Consider the following 13186-nt stretch of genomic DNA (forward strand, 5'->3'; position numbering starts at 1 on the left):
GTGATAAAGAGCAGATTTTCTTGGGGAAAGTGGTGGGACAAAGGCAAAGCCACTTGGAATAGTGCCAAGAAAGCGCAGGACAAGCAGGAAGCCACTCAGCCCCATACTTTCTTGGTATAAGACAAGCAGAAGTGTGGATGAGCACTGGCGGACGAACGGGAGTGGACCACCACTGGCACCACTATTCTGGGAGGGTGCCATCACAGCGGCCCCCCTGACACGTGCCGCACCCCCCCACGCCAGGCGCTGCACCCCCACAGGAGGCGTGTCATGCCCCGGGGTGTGACCACGCCCCTGGGGCACACGTCACACCCCACAGGGGCCACCAACCACGCCCCCGCCCGCTCTCCGGCCCTGGTAGTGGAGCATGCAGCTTCGCCACTGTGGATAATAATAATAATAATAATAATAATAATAATAATAATAATAAATTATTATTTATACCCCGCCCATCTGGCTGAGTTTCCCCAGCCACTCTGGGCAGCTCCCAATCAAGTGTTAAAAACAGTACAGCGTTAATTATTAAAAACTTCCCTAAACAGGGCTGCCTTCAGATGTCTTTTAAAGATAGGATAGCTGCTTATTTCCTTCACATCTGAAGGGATGGTGTTCCACAGGGTGGGCGCCACTACCGAGAAGGCCCTCTGTCTGGTTCCCTGTAACCTCACTTCTCGCAATGAGGGAACCGCCAGAAGGCCCTTGGCGCTGGATCTCAGTGTCCGGGCTGAACGATGGGGGTGGAGACGCTCCTTCAGGTATACAGGACCAAGGCTGTTCAGGGCTTTAAAAGTGAGACCAACACTTTGAATTCTGCTCAGAAACGTACTGGGAGCCAATGCAGATCTCTTAGGAGAGGTGTTATGTGGTCCCGGTGGCCAGTCCCAGTCACCAGTCTAGCTGCCGCATTCTGGATTAATTGCAGTTTCCGGGTCACCTTCATTTTTTATTTTTTTTTTAAATAATATTTATTAACATTTTAAAAACAGCAAAAGAAAGACAAAGGATTAAACAAAGCAAAACAATACAATACAAAAACAAAAACACCACACAACACCAACCCCCAAACATTAAATTAACAAAACCAAACACAATTTTAAAAAAACATCTAATAAGTTCAGTATCTTAACTTTCATTTACTTGTTTCATTGACCTCCTCGCACCTCCCTTTTTGTATTCCACTTTAATTAACTATTTCAGCAATTCCTTTCCATCTTCCTCTGTTTTCTGTCCTGTAATTTATCTTAACATATTCTAACCTTATTTTTCTCTTTCATATATAATTGTCTTAACATATTTTAACTTTATTTTCCCTTTAATACTCTAATATTCTATTTGTACTTAATTCCTTGTAACATTTCTACTAAAGCCATATAGCTCCTTTCCAACATTTTTCTAAAACTCATTAATTTTACAATATTTTTATAAATAGTCTTTAAACTTTTTCCGATCTTCTTCCACCGACTCTTCTCCCTGGTCCCGGATTCTGCCTTCAAAGGTAGCCCCACGTAGAGCGTGTTGCAGTAGTCCAAGTGGATGAGCCTTTGGACGAAAAGCAATAAAGATAGGTTTAAAACCCAGAGTTAGGCTTGGGATTCTGAAGGCATCTCAGACACTGCAATTTGGTGTCTACTCTTAAATAAATAAATCTGTCACATTGGCATTGTATAAAACAGATTATAGTTATGTTACATCAGGCAACAAGGTTAGTTTTATAACAATCTACCGTCCCAATACTGACTGAATTTGTTTTCCTTCATTGTTGGAGCTCGATAAACATTTTATCATATGCTCAAGATACATTTTCTGTAGTGGCTCCCCAGTTGTGGAATGCTCTCCCTGGGGAGATGTAAGAAGAGCTCTGCAGGATCAGGCCAAAGGCTCAGCCAGTCGAGCATCTTCATGGTCACCAATCAAATGTCCAGCATGGGAAGCCCCAGGGCTGGCTCCATCTTTCTGGGGGCATTTGGGTACAGAGTATCAGTGGGGTCCTTGTCCTAATAACAACATCAGAACACAAGAAGAGCCTGCTGGATTGGGCCAATGGCTCATCTAGTCCATTCTCACAGGATGTAAAATAAAGTCCCAGTATATAGTGTTAAAGGCTGTCCTTTACAGGAAATAACAGTCTGTGGGCAATCTTTTCTAAGGCTGCAATGTTCCTAATGTTCTTATACCATTTTTGCAAGGATAGATGGTTCAAAAGTTCCCATTGTTCTACTACTGTTTGCAAGAAGTTCCTTAGAATGGAAGCCCTTGTCTGAGCCCTGAAATAAAGGTAGTATTGATTGATCGAACAGATACCTAATTATCATGTTGCACTGTTATGTCAAAGCATCATTGTAAGCCAAAGACAGAATAGTAAATAAGGAGATGTCCTCTTAAATTAAGATATATAATACATAAGTCCCTCCGTTGTTTCAAATCCAGGATTGTGATGCAGCACTACAAATCTTCCAACGGCAATGACGGTCTTAAATTTTTACTATATATAAAAAGATCTTATTCCCTCCATTGTTTCAGCATGTCCAGGAAATGACTATGCCTCTTAAGTCATATGTCTGACAGTGTATCCATGCCAGAGGTCAAACTTAATTTGAAATCTTATCCACTTACCCATTGAACTCAATGAGGGTGCCGATTCTGCTGTGTGTAGCTATGCTCAGGACTGCAGGATGTGTTTCAGGGGCTATCCATTCAGGCTACGCTAACAACCAAGAAATATGTTTACTGTAATGATGATCATAGAATCATAGAGTTGGAAGAGACCACAAGGGCCATCAAGTCCAACCCCCTGCCAAGCAGGAAACAAAATCAGAGCATTCCTGACATATGGTTTTCAAGCCTCTGCTTAAAGACCTCCAAAGAAGGAGACTCCACCACACTCCTTGGCAGCAAATTCCACTGTCGAACAGCTCTTACTGTCAGGAAGTTAATAGATGATGATGATGTCAAGGACTGGACTGAAGAGGAGAAGGAATGGTGGAGGTCTCCCCACTCTTCGCCTGTAGCTTCTAGAGAGGAGGAAGGCAATCTTGAATTACAGCAGGGCTTTGAGGAAGATAACAGCTCAGAGACAGGTGGACAGCAGAGTTATGTGGTGTTAGGAGAAGGAGGAGGGGAGGCAGAGCAGCTAGCCAACACATCACTGGACAGCATAACTGACCCCCCTTCTCCCAAAACGCAGCGTTTGTTAAGGGTGCAAGAACAAAGGGCACAGAGATAGTTGTCCATGGACAGATGCCGTAGAAGTAGTTGTTGTTGCTAGAGGGGAAGAGGGAGGAGCTCAGTGTGAGCAATGCCACCATTGAGGAATGACCGTATTTCCTTGTTGTTCACCGTGATGACTGAATAAAATCAGAAGTAAGAACTTTCTTGTTCCTCCCTGCTTCTGGGTGCCATTGGGAGAGGGAGAGGATTCCACAAGCCTGACTAATAATAATAATAATAATAATAATAATAATAATAATAATAATAAATTTATATGCCACCCATCTGACTGGGTTGCCCTAGCAACTCATAGCAGCTTTCAACAAATTAAAACTAATTTTAAAGGCCAAGACCGTAATGAAGACTTTTCTGTCTTCATCAGGAGACAGACCACGTGTGTGTGCTCCAGGGAACCTGTGTTTCCCCCCAAATGATTGCATTTTCTGTCTGCATGTCTGGTCTATTATCTGCAATACACCAGCCCTTGGGGCAAATGAAACATCTAAAACGGACAGGGATCTGCTTCTCAGTCATGGAATCCCATCCGTCTAACACTGGCACATTTAAAAGGGCCCCAGAATGAAAAGCAGGCTCTGGGACTTTTCAGTTGGCATCACAGATGCACTGCTTGGTGTCTCAGAGGTGGACACAACAAGCATATAGGGACAGAAGTGGGTTTATGCCACAATAAATGTTACAGAAGCAAGCCCTGCTGATTCCCATGGGGCTCAATCCCTGATCCTGGCAAGCGGATATGGGATTGGAGCCTACTAAAACTGCTCCAAAGAATCTTTCAGTCCTGGGGTGAGGGGACTATTTCCACCACATTTCTCCAAGCCCAGCTGTTTGTTCATCTCTGCATCTTCTTTTCAAGAATATGACAATAAGATGGAAGGATATCAAGTGGGCTAGCATGCAGGAAATAGAGAGTGGGCTAGGAACTGGGGGAGAAAGTCATATCCAGAGTCTGGGGATGAGGGTAGGGTCATGTCCTCAAGCCAAGATAGTGGAGGAATAGGGATACTGAGGACTTCAGAGTAATCTCAGCTCAAGTCCTACTCAGTGCAACATTGTAATGTGGATGTTAAGGTAAAGGACCCCTGACAGTTAAGTCCAGTCGCGAATGACTCTGGGGTTGCGGCACTCATCTCGCTTTACTGGCCGGGTTTACTGGCCATTTGTCCACAGAGAGTTTTCAGGTCATGTGGTCAGCAGGACTAAGCCGCTTCTGGTGAAACCAGAGCAGCGCACGGAAACGCCGTTTACCTTCCCACTGGAGCAGTACCTATTTATCTACTTGCACTTTGACATGCTTTCAAACTGCTAGGTTGGCAGGAGCTGGGACCGAGCAATGGGAGCTCACCCCATTGCAGGGATTCGAAGCGCCGACCTTCTGATCAGAAAGTCCTAGGCTCAGTGGTACAGACATAATAAACCAGGCTTGGTCCATTGCGTAAGTCAGTGTGCTGATCAGCCCACATCAGTAAACAACCAAGCTCATCATGCAACGTCCATGTTCTCCCTACTACTGGGTTACTGAACCTATTAATGGTACCGTTGAAACATTAATGCACCTCTTAAATACGCAGGGGAAGGTATATTCCTCTTTTCAAAAGTCGTTGTACAGCCAGGAAGTTGGAGCAATAATGAGGTGATAAGCGTCAAAGGGATGCGGGTGGCGCTGTGGGTTAAACCACAGAGCCTAGGACTTGCCGATCAGAAGGCAAGCCGTTTGAATCCCCGTGACGGGGTGAGCTCCTGTTGTTTGGTCCCAGCTCCTGCCAACCTAGCAGTTCGAAAGCACAAAGTGCAAGTAGATAAATAGGTATCACTCCAGTGGGAAGGTAAGCAGCATTTCCATGTGCTGCTCTAGTTCACCAGAAGCGGCTTAGGCATGCTGGCCACATGACCCGGAAGCTGTCTGCGGATAAATGCCGGCTCCCTCGGCCAATAAAGCGAGATGAGCGCCGCAACCCCAGAGTCGGTCACAACTGGACCTAATGGTCAGGAGCCACTTTACTTTACTTTAAGCATCAAAGGTCTCATTGGGATCTGAAAAGCTGCCACACAGCTCATGACTTAGTGCAGAGGTTCCCAAACTTTGGGGTGGGGGCACCCACTGTTGGCTTCATTCCCTAAACACATACCCAGTGTCCCCCACTCTATGAAAAGCCTTTGTGCCTACAGCACTTCTTTGTAGCTGAACCTGCACTAGATATTCCCACTGTCCTTCGGTGAACAGTACTGTCCACTTTGGGAATCATTCCGTTAATGACTACAGGACTGGACTCTCATAATGCTCCAAAACTTTTTTTAAAAAATTGTGGGTAACTTCAGTGGGTCCAACATATGTATTCTTATGGACGTCTTTCTCCAGTGCACAAACTCGTATTTGTGAGGTGGAGCGGGGAGAAGAAAATGACGGGGGAGTTGTGGATTATGCGATTCAGGCATGGATATAAGAAATTGTGAAATTCAGGAAGGGTACGACGCAGAACAGAATGAACCGGATGAACAATCAAGGTAGAGAACAGAGGAAAGACCACTCTGCCTTGGGAAGGAGCACACTGTTCTCCATGTCAGCACAAGATGGCTAATTGTCCTCCCAAATGACACTTGGTCTTAGTCCAGGAACACAAGACAACAAATCATACCCACAAATCCCCCCAGTTCAGACCACTTGGCTATTTAAACCAGCCCAATGTGGGTTCTTCTGCACAGGACTTCGGTTGGCTTCTCATCCCTGGAGACAAAGACCACTAGCTTGGTAAGAACATCATTTTCTTCTTGACTGCAGCAATTAGATCAAACCCAGTGCTGTTCTGACTATTCCCCAGAAATATCTGGGGAAAGAAATTGCAGTTAAAAATGATCAAAGGGGAGAGAAAATGTTGGTCAAAAACTCCAGGATTCTAGGGCACTGAAGGGGTGTTTGCGAGTGTCCTTACTTTAATTCTGCAAAGGATTTTAATGTGCGACTTTACATATAATTGTCTTTAAATGTTATATTTCTATTTAAATATATGCAAGCATCTTTTTAAAGTTTGCTTTTCTTGATCCTTTTTAACGAATGATTTTAGATGGTCGATTATTAACAGCTTCCATGTGTTCTGTGGAGTCAACGGTATCTAAATCAAAGTGGTGGTCTGCAGTCTGCAACCTTTTCGTTTTCCTTTACTTCCTCCAATCTCCTGCCTTACATTCCCCTTGTAAGCAGGGCAAGGTGGGGGGGGGGGCAGTCACTTGGGGACTGTTGATCACTTAATTCTTTCAGTGAAGCAACTCTATGTTCCTGAGAACAAGGCAGGAACAAAGAGAACCCTCTTTCTCAGAGAGGTGGGGAGATGTTCCTATTCGGGTTTGGAGGGACAGCATCAAGGACACTTGCCAGCACACCAGGAAGAGGGGTCAAGACAACCGCAGGTGGATAAATTGGTAATAAATGTAACTTGAGGATCTGCAAAACAAACTAGTTAGTCAGATTCAACCAATGTAAATAAATCTAATAAAGTCCGGGCAGATGTCCATTAATAGATGGGGGTCACACAGCACATACTGCCTCTCCCACAGAGGACCTTAAGGTCCATAAATAGCAACACCCTAGAGGTCCCAGGCCCTAAGGAAGTTAAATTAGCCTCAACCAGAGCCAGGGCTTTCCCAACACTGGCTCCAGCCTGGTGAAACGCTCTGTCTCATGAGACCAGGGCCCTGCAGGATCCGATTTCTTTCCGCGATTTGATTCCCTCCCCCTCTTTCTTTTTTCCTTTCTCCTCCTTTGATGAGGCTGCATTTTAATGTTTCAATGTTGTATTTTAATCTTGTTTTTAAGTTATATTCATTCAACTTGTTTTTATTATTGCTTATTAGCCGCCCTGAACCCGGCCTTGGCTGGGGAAGGGGGGGGGTATAAATAAAAATTGTTGTTGTTGTTGTTGTTGTTGTTGTTGTTGTTGTTGCTGTTGTTGTTGTTGTTGTTGTTATATTGTGCATGCAGTGAGGTTTCCTGTGATTCCTTCCTTCCTGCTGCAAGGACCTTTGGTCTAAAAACCAAAGAGTCATACCATGGCCCCATTGGGTAACTTACACCCCAATGTGTCCATCAAGCCAAAGGGCACCGGCAGCACCCACAGACCATGTCTGACAACAGTGCCTAAAGGATGCCCACAACCCAATACTGTCTCAAGTAAGTGTTTCTTTCTTTCTGAAATCTTCTCACCTGCCCAGACTACATGCCAATTAGCCCACATTCTGCCCATATATAAGGAATAATAATAATAATAATAATAATAATAATAATAATAATGATGATGATGATGATAATTTCCCCAGCCACTCTGTGTGGCTCCTAACAGAATATTAAAAACACGATAAAACATCAAACATTAAAAACTTCCTTAAACAGGGCTGCTTTCAGATGCCTTCTGAAAGTCAGATAGTTGTTCATTTCCTTGACAACTGATGGGAGGGCATTCCACAGGGCGGGTGCCACTATCAAGAAGGCCCTCTGCCTGGTTCCCTGTTACTTTGCTTCTCGCAGTGAGGGAACCACCAGAAAGCCCTTGGAGCTGGACCTCAGTGTCTGGGCTGAATGATGGGGGTGGAGACGCTCCTTCAGGTATATAGGGTTGAGGCCTTTTAGGGCATATGCTCTAGGTATTATTCTAAATCACTTCCTCATATGTTCTGTGACATTAACCTTTTGTGATATGACTCTAAATGTTGTTGTAGATATTGCTCTCATTGCCTCTGTTGTTCCGTGTTTATTGCATGTTTTCTAATGGTCAGAAAAAATATAATCATGGTTCCCCCCCCCCCCTTTTCCTTTCTGTCTATCCAAAGTGAGCACCAGTTTCAGCTCCATCCATCATGAAGCATCTTCTGATCTTGCTGTCTCTTCTGGCTCTCATGAGCTGCACAAGGGCCCAACGCGTGGAATGCACGGGCCCATCTAGGTGTTTTGAGAGTGCTGTAAGTATCCTGCTGTTCAAACAACCATTCCCAGGATTCAGAGGCAATAGGAGTGGAGAGAGTGGAATAGCTGTTCAATTGTTTTTAAAAATATACTGGAGATACATTGTCAAGAGGTTAAACCGCATCCCTTTTTACTTCTAGGGCAGAAAAATATGTCGTTGTCCGAGCTCACTTGGCAACATAGATACGGTCAGCGCGGGTAAAAGAGGTTGGTATGGACTTTTCTGTTCATCCCAAGTGCTCCTGTTCTTTTAACTGTGGTGCAGTGGACAAGAATTGAGCAGCTGTAGCTTCCCTAGCAAGGAAGTATCCATGATGGGACGTTAATGACCTGCTAGATGTCTTTTGCTCAGATATTAGAGAGCATGAATGTTGTTCTAGGAAGATAAGAAGGCAATCAGTAGAGAACCCGGAAGGGTTTTGGAGGAGGGCAATGAGGATGAGCAGAGACCTCAGAAACACGCCCTAGGAGGAAAGGTTATAGCAATGAAAGGTTATGTTCAAGGAAGTTCTACTCTGAGCCATTGGAATTAATGGATCTAACTTAGGCATGTTCTTTAATTTCAATGGGCCGACTTGAAGTAGGTCTAACATTGGATACACCACAGAGTTGGTTTAGGCTGGAGAAGGGACGACTGAAGGGAGAGAGGAGAGCACTCTTTACATCCATGGAGGGCTGTCAATTGGAAGATGGCAAAGAATCATCCTTTGCTGCCCCGGAGGGGAGGAATGGGTCTTGAGGCGTAAGTTGCACTAGGGTAGATTTGGATAGAACACTGGGAGGCAATTCCTGATGGCAAAAACAGGGGGAGAATGGACTCAATCCCAACAGAGTGGTATTTTGGAGTGAGAGAAAGTCTGCCCCTTTAGATAGCCACATGCTGGGGACACTTTAGTTTCAAGTTGCTGGACTAAATGACTTCCAGTCTCTCTCAGCTCTCAAATTCTGTGATTCCTGCCTTCTTCATAAAAAAGATCATAGCTGGCCTCTCAGAGGAATGAATCCTCTGCTCTTTTATTTCTCCTCACAGATGTAGAGGCAGCTACTATGGCCGAAGAAAACTGAGATGCAGGTTGGAATCAACTCAGATGCTCAGCAGGTTCACCAAATGATCTTAATGGCTTACCTTCACTGCTTGATACCTCCACTCTGCTCCCATAGTCCTTAAGCCCTGAATCCAGATTTCATGGGCAGCCCAGAATTCAGGAAGAATTCAGCAACTGCAAATAAATCTTAGCATTCTAGCCTCTTGTTTGGTCTCTTGAATGTGAACCTACAAGATATCTGTCCAGGAGTGCAACAGAACATTCTGGGTCCAGTATGTGGGTGGGGCCCTCCAACACACTCTCAGAAGAGGACACAGAGAATTCACATTTGCTTCCTTTGATATTCAAAGTTGTATCTTATTTTTCAGGCGATGTAGCAGACCCAGAACTAAATCCATGACTGTCCATACTGATAGTATAATACTTGGCGAAAAAATATTTTCACATTCCCCCCCCCCAAAAAACCCTGAAGCCTTTTTACTGGCTATAGTATGGGATTAGATACCAAAGATGGCATATAATGTATTTCCCTATTCATTCACCTTTTACCTTTACCTGGAATGTCATGGAGTGATAGGTTGGGAAGTTTTCATAGAAATAATGTATGATGAAAAATGTGTGGTGTGTAAATAGAATTTGGAAAATGCATAAATAAAAAAATAAAATAAAAATATAATACTTGGCAGACAGATTGAGAACAGGTGAAGCTTTCCCCCAGAATTGTATTTCCAGAGAAGGAAAAGCCTAACCTGTTGAATTTCTGCCAGACACACACAACTCTTAAAGCCACAAGAAACCTCTATTTCCACAGTTCCACTGCAAGCCTATATCCCCAGACCTGGGAGGAAGCCCCATTATCCACAAAGAGACCTACTTTCTAACTATACTGTGAGTTCTCATTGAGTGCCCAGTCCTTAGCTCCTGTACAGCAGGAGGCTTGTCTAAGCCTCATTGCAAAGTTATTACATTTTGCATTTGTTATTTGGGCACAGCGATCCTCTTACACCCACCCACACTTATTGGAAAAGATCACTTCTAGGGAGTACCTGATTGCAGACAAACCCACCCCTGGAAAGACGTGTACTTTTTGCTGGTAAAAAACAGAAGGCCAACGAGTGGTGATTCAAATGGCTACTCTGTGAGGCGGTGTAAGAAAAGGTTTATGAATTGATAGGGGTTTTCGCTTCATAACTTTGTTTCCAGTGGAAGGACAGATGGGCTTTTAAAAGTAATACTGTATTTTTCGCTCTATAAGATGCACCAGACCATAAGAAGCACCTAGTTTTTGGAGGAGGAAAACAAGAAGAAAAAATATTCTGAATCCCTCTTGCTGTTCTGGCTTCTGGGATAGCTGCGCAGCCTGCATTCGCTCCATAAGACGCACACACATTTCCCCTTACTTTTTAGGAGGGAAAAAGTGAATCTTATAGAGCAAAAAATACGGTAACATAAGAGCTCAAATCTGGGTACTGTGTTGGCTGTGGGTCCAGGACATTAGTATCGCCCATATCTGTCTCTTGGAGGCACTGTGTCTTTTGCAGGAACATAGGCATTAAAAGTGCCCTTCTGAGCTCACACAGGGTACATTTCCCTCACCACTGCACTGGGTGAGATATTATGGTCAGAAATACTCAAAGAGAAGGGAGTCCAAGATGGATGGTAGTTTCTTAAAGGTAAACTATTGAAGGCACAGATGCAGACAATTCCCAGAAGAAAGAAAGTGGGAGGCATCTCAACAAACTGGTGTGGCTGCATAAGGAGTTTACAAGAAAGCTGAGATTTAAGAGGGGGTGTATAAAAAATGGAAGAAAGGGGAAACCAACACAGGGTTTTGGGAAATCACCTGGGCCCATTGTAGTTGAGTGTCTATATAAGCGGCTTGGAGGAAGGAATTGAGGGGGTTCTCATCAAATTTGCAGGTGACATAAAACTGGGGGGTAGCCAATGCTGCAGAAAACAGAAGAAGGATTCAAGAATACCTTAATGTATTGGGAAACTGGCTCCAAAGTAACAAAATGAACAACAGCAGCAACAACAACAACTTTTATTATTTGTATGCCATACTTAATGGGCTTGTTTTGGGGTGAATTTTCTCAATGTTTCAACTACAAAACTATTTGTACATGTACATGTATGTGTGTATGCACAGTTTTCTTCAGAGTAGAAGTGTAACGGAACTCTGTGATGGAAGCCAGAGCGCACCGAAAGGCCGTTTACCTTCCCACTGCAGTGGTACCTATTTATCTACTTGTTCTGGTGTGCTTTCAAACTGGTAGGTTGGCAGAAGCTGCGACAGAGCAATGGGAGCTCATCCTGTCACACAGATTCAAACTGCCAACCTTCCGTCGGCAAGCCCAAGAGGTTCAGTGGTTTAGACCACAGTGCCATCTGTCACCCGCAGGACAAATACCAATCTTCTGACTATTAAAACAAGCCTGGGGAGGGGGGGGGGTGTTCTTCTGAAGACAACTTGTGGCTTCTCCAAAAGTGAACATCTTCCCATCCATGGTGTGCTGTTGTTCATACAAATGAAGTCTTTATGAATTAATTCTAAAGAATTTCTCGTGTGCAGGAAAATTGATTTCTTTTTCAGGGGAAGAAACAGGTTCTAGAAATCAAATGGTGGGTTTTGGCACACCATTAATTAAAACTCTGCCAATGGAAAATAGCATTTCCTAATTTACTGAGCAAACAGAACAAAAGCAGTGTATAATTTGAGGAGAAAGATACATAGAAGTTTTGGGCTGGGCGATGGGGTTTCACGGGGTGGTGAATGCTTCTCTCTGTGAGGGAGCCTTCCCAGACCTGTTGAAAGAGGTGGTTATCAAACCGCTTCTTTAAAAACCATCTTTAGATGCGGCCAATATGGCCCACTATAGCCCAGTCTCAGATCTTCCATTATTGGGCAAGGTGACTGAGCAAGTGGTTGCTGAACAACTCCAGGCATGCCTGGAAGAAGTGGACCATTTGGATCCCTTCCAATCTGGATTCAGGCCTCATCATAGGACTGAAACTCCCTTGGTCGCACTGGTCGATAATCTCTGGCAGGCTTGGGACAAAGGTGAGAGCTGTTTCCTAGTTCTGCTGGAGCTCTCAGTGGCTTTTGACACCTTCGACCATAACATCCTTCTGGACCGTCTAGAGAGGCTGGGAGCTGGGGGCACTGTTATAGAGTGTTTCTGCTCCTTCCTCCTGGGCCGTGTCCAGAAAGTGGTGGTGGGGATGAGTGTTCAGACCCCTGGGCTCTCACTTGTGTGGTGCCTCAGAGTTCTGTCCTCTCCCACATGCTTTTCAACATCTACATGCAGCCGCTGGGAGAGATCATCAAGGGGTTTGGGGTGGGTGCTCATCAATATGTGGATGATACCCAGCTCTACCGCTCTTTCAAATCAGAACCAGTGAAGGTGATGAAGGTCCTGTGTGAGTGTGTGGAGGCAGTTGGAGGATGGATGGCAGCTAACAGATTGAGGTTGAATCCTGACAAGACAGAAGTACTGTTTTGGGGAAACAGGAGGCAGGCAGGTGTGGAGGATTCCTTGGTCCTGATTGGAGTAACTGTGCCCCTGAAGGACCAGGTGCACAGCCTGGAAGTCATTTTGGACTCACAGCTGCCCATGGAGGCGCAGGTCAATTCTGTGTCCAGGGCAGCTGTTTATCAGCTCCATCTGGTATGCAGGTTGAAACCCTACCTGCCCACGGACTGTCTTGCCAGAGAGATGCAAGCTCTAGTTATCTCTCGCTTGGACTACTGCAATGCGCTCTATGTGGGGCTACCTTTGAAGGTGACCTGGAAACTACAACTAATGCAGCAGCTAGACTGGTGACTGGGAGTGGCCCATGAGACCACATAACACTGGTCTTGAAAGACCTACATTGGCTCCCAGTATGTTTCTGAGCAGAATTCAAAGAGGTGCTGCTGACATTTAAAGCCCTAAACAGCCTTGGTCCAGTATACCTGGAG

The 13186-nt window shown here is 44.7% G+C and overlaps 1 long non-coding RNA gene across 1 annotated transcript; it reads left to right on the forward strand.

Annotated features, from left to right (window-relative positions):
• The first annotated feature begins 5930 nt into the window (after nt 1-5930).
• On the forward strand, nt 5931-9397 carry LOC309347564. The gene is made up of 4 exons (XR_014158979.1): nt 5931-5974; nt 8047-8175; nt 8320-8386; nt 9210-9397. It is a non-coding gene; the product is annotated as an uncharacterized lncRNA (long non-coding RNA).
• The last annotated feature ends 3789 nt before the right edge of the window (nt 9398-13186 follow it).

The sequence above is a fragment of the Podarcis erhardii genome (genome assembly GCF_964252035.2).
Source record: "Podarcis erhardii genome assembly, chromosome: 7".
NCBI classification, from domain to species: domain Eukaryota; kingdom Metazoa; phylum Chordata; class Lepidosauria; order Squamata; family Lacertidae; genus Podarcis; species Podarcis erhardii.